Here is a 5017-nt window from a genome sequence, read left to right as displayed (position 1 = left end):
TTTGTTTTAGAGCACTTGCCATTGCCAGAGAGACAGAAAGCAAGAAATCTCTCCCCTCCACCTTGGGGAGATAGCCATGCTACAATCCCTTCTTCTCTTAGGGTTTTCTGGATACTTGTAATTTCAAGGTATCAAGCCCAGGACTCAAGCCATTGTCGGCCACATGGGAGTCCACTGCCTCAACCATCATACCAACTGTGGGCCTCTCCTTTCTCTTCTTAAAACATGACAATTAGGTAACATTATGGATCTTTCAACAAATATACTAAGATGTACTACTTAAATGACATCAAAGCATTTGTTTCAGAAAGCCAGAATCATGGTGTAGAACATTTTTTAAGTACTTCTTTTGAAGCTTTCTGTAGACACAACTTAAAAGCCACAAAAAGTGGCTAACTGTAAGTTTTACTCTAAAACATTTGCTCATGAACTTTAATGCATCACCCAGTTTAAATAATAGAACTAATCCTGAAATTTGTTTTGATGACCTTTGGTTGCTGGTAAAGGTCAAATTCACCTCAGAGTACAAAGATTTGTCTTTAGAAACTTTAATTCATACTTTGAAAATAATTCTAGAGGAGTTATAAAATATTTTGTTATGTGGCAACAATATATAATTATAGTTTCCAATATGAACACATTGAAGGGATATCATTTGCCAGATAAAGTTGTATATAAACTAAATTAATCATATTAAGTAGAGAAAGAATAAACACTGAATATTTTTCTTTTGAATATCTCTCTTAATAATGTTATAGTATTAATACTACTATTTTTTTACGAGAGAGAGTTTTGCTATAGCATGCGTGTGCTTGCTAGAGGGACAGAGAAAGTGAGAAATAACTCCCTTCCCAAGGGGCATGACCATTCTGTAATCCCTTCTCCTCCATACTCCTCTTGGGATTTTGGCTACACAGGCACATGTTCCCAGTGTGAGATTCAAGCTGCTGGGTCCGGAACTTGAACTGTGGTCGGACATACAGAAGTCACGCACCCAACCACCACCTGCTGGCCCCTTAACGATTTTTTAAAAATAAATCTGTTTTTGAATCCATTCCACTTTTTCATTTGAAATACTAAATTCTATGACAATCTATAAGCCAAACCAGTAAAAATGTGACAACTCTTTATTCTCTTTAAGACTGTAACAATTTTATAATTACAGAGAGTGAGAGAATAAGATAAAGTATACATTTTAATGCTGCCATTTAGCTTTGTCTTGTTATTAACATAGAAATATATACATATACATATATCTGTATATATGTCTTTTTAAAATAGGAAACTAAAAATTTATGAGTATGCTTTAAAAAATAGATAAATACAAAGAAATAGAAACATTAATTAATGAAAAACTGATATGTACTGAAGTCCACAAATCCTGTTTACTCTTTCTGCCCTTAAAGCAAATGATTATATATATATATATTCAAGTTTCAAATATAAAATTCAAACCTAAAACTCAAATAATCTTCAAAGTCTTAACAACACACATCATACATTAATTGTTAAGACTTTGAAGACTATTTGAGTTTTAGGTTTGAATTTTATATTTGAAACTTGAATCAGACAGTGTAAGGCAGGAAATAGTTTAAACCATTTTAAGTCTCTTAAATAAAGACAGTTTAATAAGGAAATTGGTAAATGTTGTTAATAGAAGTACTGAAATGCTCATCAGAGGACCACAAGGCTAGAGAGATCAGCAGCGATAAGAAGAAAAGCCTTCCTACAAATAACGTCCTCTCAGTGGGGAAGTAATAGTGTTTTCGGGACCAGAAGCCTGGCGGGAGTTAGAGCCATGACAGGGGCTGTCCAGTAGACTTAAGACTAAGGAGAGAGGCCCATGTAGTGGGAGCAAGAGCTAGGAGACATCCAGACATGCTCTGGGAGCAAAAAGAAACGTCTTAACTTCTCCCCTTCCCTCTTCTCCCAACACCCCACAAATACTCCCCCTCTCATCCCATTGGTCACATCTCCCCGGAGGGCAGGGATACCTGGGAAATGTAGTTTTCTATGATACATGAACAAGGAAAGAGCAAGAAAAGAAGATTTGAGAAAGAACAGGTTACTTGAACATATTTGAATTTTTTCTTGTGTAAGCTCACCATCAAAATCCAATACTGTTGCTAATATTAAATTTTGCATTCAAAACACTGGACAGGATCCCCTCATATCACAAGCTCTCAATAAATGTTAAGTCTTTTTTATGATAGATTTTAGGTCCTAGTATTGTTTAAAATCTCAGTTTAATAATTTTACAGCTTTTGTGTATGCCCTTTTTAGGTTATGGCCTCTTATTCTCGAAGTGCTCTTCCATCCTTTCTCTTTATAGCTGATCTGACTTCCTTCTCTTCAATCCTGAAATTCTATCAAAGTAGTGTTGAAAGTTTCATGAGTCAAATGATTTTGATTTCAATTTTAGAAGTAATTTAAAGATTAAGAAGGTGAAAACTGTCTTATTGTGCAGTTTCTTGAATGCCTATGTATGCCATGATTGAGACTTTAAATACTGCATTGGATCTAAACCCTCTCATGATCTACTTTATGTACAAAATATCATTATATCCTTCTTTTGTTCTTGGCAATTTACCAGAGGGCATGTGCACTCACCAGAGTCAGAGAGGGAGAGAGAGAGAAAGCATTCCCTTTGAGGATGGTCACAAGACAATCCCTTCTGCTCATCTCTCTCTTTTCAAGATTTTGAGAACGCTGGTGAACATGCCTGACATGTTTTCATGCATGATTCTCATGGTGCAGTCATGTAGGATCCATATGCCTTAACCATCACACCACAGACTGCCTTATTTGTGTATTTATTTATCATTTTATTATGAAAATCCACTTAAATACAATAGCTACACTACTTCAGGTGATATTTACCTGGATTGGATCTGAAGGGAAGGTCTCGAATGGAGTCAGAACTACTCAGAATCCTGGCAAGGGGCAAGGGGTGAGGGGCAGGGCCAGTGAAGGGAGCAGAACAGATACCCAGGCCCTCAGAGCCGAAATGCAGGTACCCTGGCGTACCCCCAGACCTGCCCTCCACTTCACCCAAGGCTGGACACTGGGCCCTGGCAGCACAGGGGAGGACCCGTGTCATTCCAGCTGTAGCTGGTTACGAGAGAAAGTCTGTGAAGCCTTTAATGGTGCCAGTGGGTAATCCTAGAGCACCTGCCGCAGAGGCGAGGTCAGGTGGCAGCCCTGCCAGCCCAGCTCAGAATCTAGGCAGAAAAGATGAACTGAGGGATTTTCCAGCCCTGGACCCCAGTCCTGTTGGTGCTGTCCGAGGAGTACTAGAACTAGAAGGTCAACTTCTCACTCTGTACTGCCAAAGTAGCCGAGCTCTCTGCAGTCCAGGACTGTGCTGACGTGTGGAAGGTGTCCTGCTCCACCCAGTACCAGGTACTCAAACCAGACTGAGAAGGCATTATTACACCCATCCAACTTGGTCAGGTTCTGGGCCAGGACCATGCCCAGTCACTTGAGCTCGATCTTCACGCTGTACCCAGCCTTGCCAGAGCTGGACTCATACAAGTCCAGTCTGGCTGCAAACACCTCCAATCCACTGCAAACTGTTGCTGTCACAGTGTCCACAGTACAGCCACTGTTTGCTGCAGTAGGCAGAAGACTGGAAGCAGTGGCAGCAGTGCCAGGCTAGGCCCTTCCCCTTGGACAGAGGGGTCCAGAAGAGGCTTACTGGCCACTGAGAACCACAGAAAAATGTTGTGGGTCTCCTCCAGCATCAGGATGTCTGATGGGCAGTGCCGTTGACTGACTTGTCCAGGGTCATGGTTGGGATTTGGACCAGATAGGAGGGCTCACCCTAAAACATGTCTCTTGTTGCATGTGGAGTGACAGGAGCAGACCCTACTTCTTGCACTCTGCGTCCCCAGTTCAGGACAGCCTCGAAGACCACTGTCTGCTTGGTATTGAGGGCCTGCCGCATCTTGATGCTTGCCAGCATTTGTTGGTCAATTTCACAGAAGCCTTTGACTGCAGGGCCATCTCAGTCTGTGCATCAGTGAGCTCCCAGCAGGAAGGTCAGCACAGGCCATCATTTAAGAAGTAAGAAGGAAAAAGACCAGAAATCATTGATTTGGTCAGAGTAACAATCTGTGGAGACTTGGTATTGAAATCCAACTTTGCTCAACGTCAAGACCCATACTTTGACCACTATGATACATACTGTGTCCCCACTGCATTGACCTATTATTGCATTTTTAATTTTTATATACCACATTAAACACTTACTATATGGCAGACAGTCTTCTAAGAACTAGACTTTACACTCTAGCTGGAGAGAAAGATAATGAATAGCACAATTTTCTATTGATGTTGTATATCAATTGACCAATAATTTAGCAATGTAATACAACACACGTTTATTACCTTTCCATTTCTGTGGATCAGGTGTCCAAATACAACTTAATTGGGTCCTCCAGTTAGGGTCTCACAAGGTTACAGACAAGTAATGGACCAGGCTTGGGTTCTTTTCTGAAGCTTGGGCCCTTTTCCAAGCTCATGTGATTATTAGTACTATTCTTTGTCTTGCAGATGAAGAGCTATGAGCTTGGGTTTTCTTTCAGCTGCTAGAAGCCACTGGCAATTCCTTTCCATGTAGCCTTTTCCATGAAGGCTTCTCACAACATAATAGCTTGCTTCTTCACAGCCAGCAAAAAAGAAAGCTTCTGGAGTAAGTTAGCTAGCAAAATGGATTCTTTTAAAATGTACCCTAGTCAGGGTGGCATCTCATAAATTTTTCCATGAAATGTAGTCTAATTATAAGAGATATCCCATCACCTTTGCCATGTTCTATTGGCTAGAAACAAGTCAAAGGGGGTCCAGCAGATGGAGTAATGTTTAGGTTGATGGACTTGGATGTAGTCAACCATGTTTTGAGTCCTGGACCCAGAGGCTTAAAACTCACACTGGACCCATGTGTGTGCATGCCCAAAATCCTGAGAAGAGAATGGAGGAGAAGGGATTGTGGCGTGGCCATCACTTTCTGTCTCTCTCT

The 5017-nt window shown here is 40.8% G+C and overlaps 1 pseudogene; it reads right to left on the bottom strand.

Annotated features, from left to right (window-relative positions):
* Window positions 1-3221: 3221 nt before the first annotated feature.
* LOC114008120 (BTB/POZ domain-containing protein 6-like) lies at window positions 3222-4032 on the bottom strand (annotated as a pseudogene).
* Window positions 4033-5017: the final 985 nt, after the last annotated feature.

The sequence above is a fragment of the Tupaia chinensis genome, unplaced genomic scaffold (genome assembly GCF_000334495.1).
Source record: "Tupaia chinensis unplaced genomic scaffold, TupChi_1.0 Scaffold000290_1, whole genome shotgun sequence".
In the NCBI taxonomy this organism is placed as follows: Eukaryota; Metazoa; Chordata; class Mammalia; order Scandentia; family Tupaiidae; genus Tupaia; species Tupaia belangeri.
Note: the sequence above shows the minus strand (reverse complement) of the source record. Positions and strands in the feature narration are given on the sequence as shown.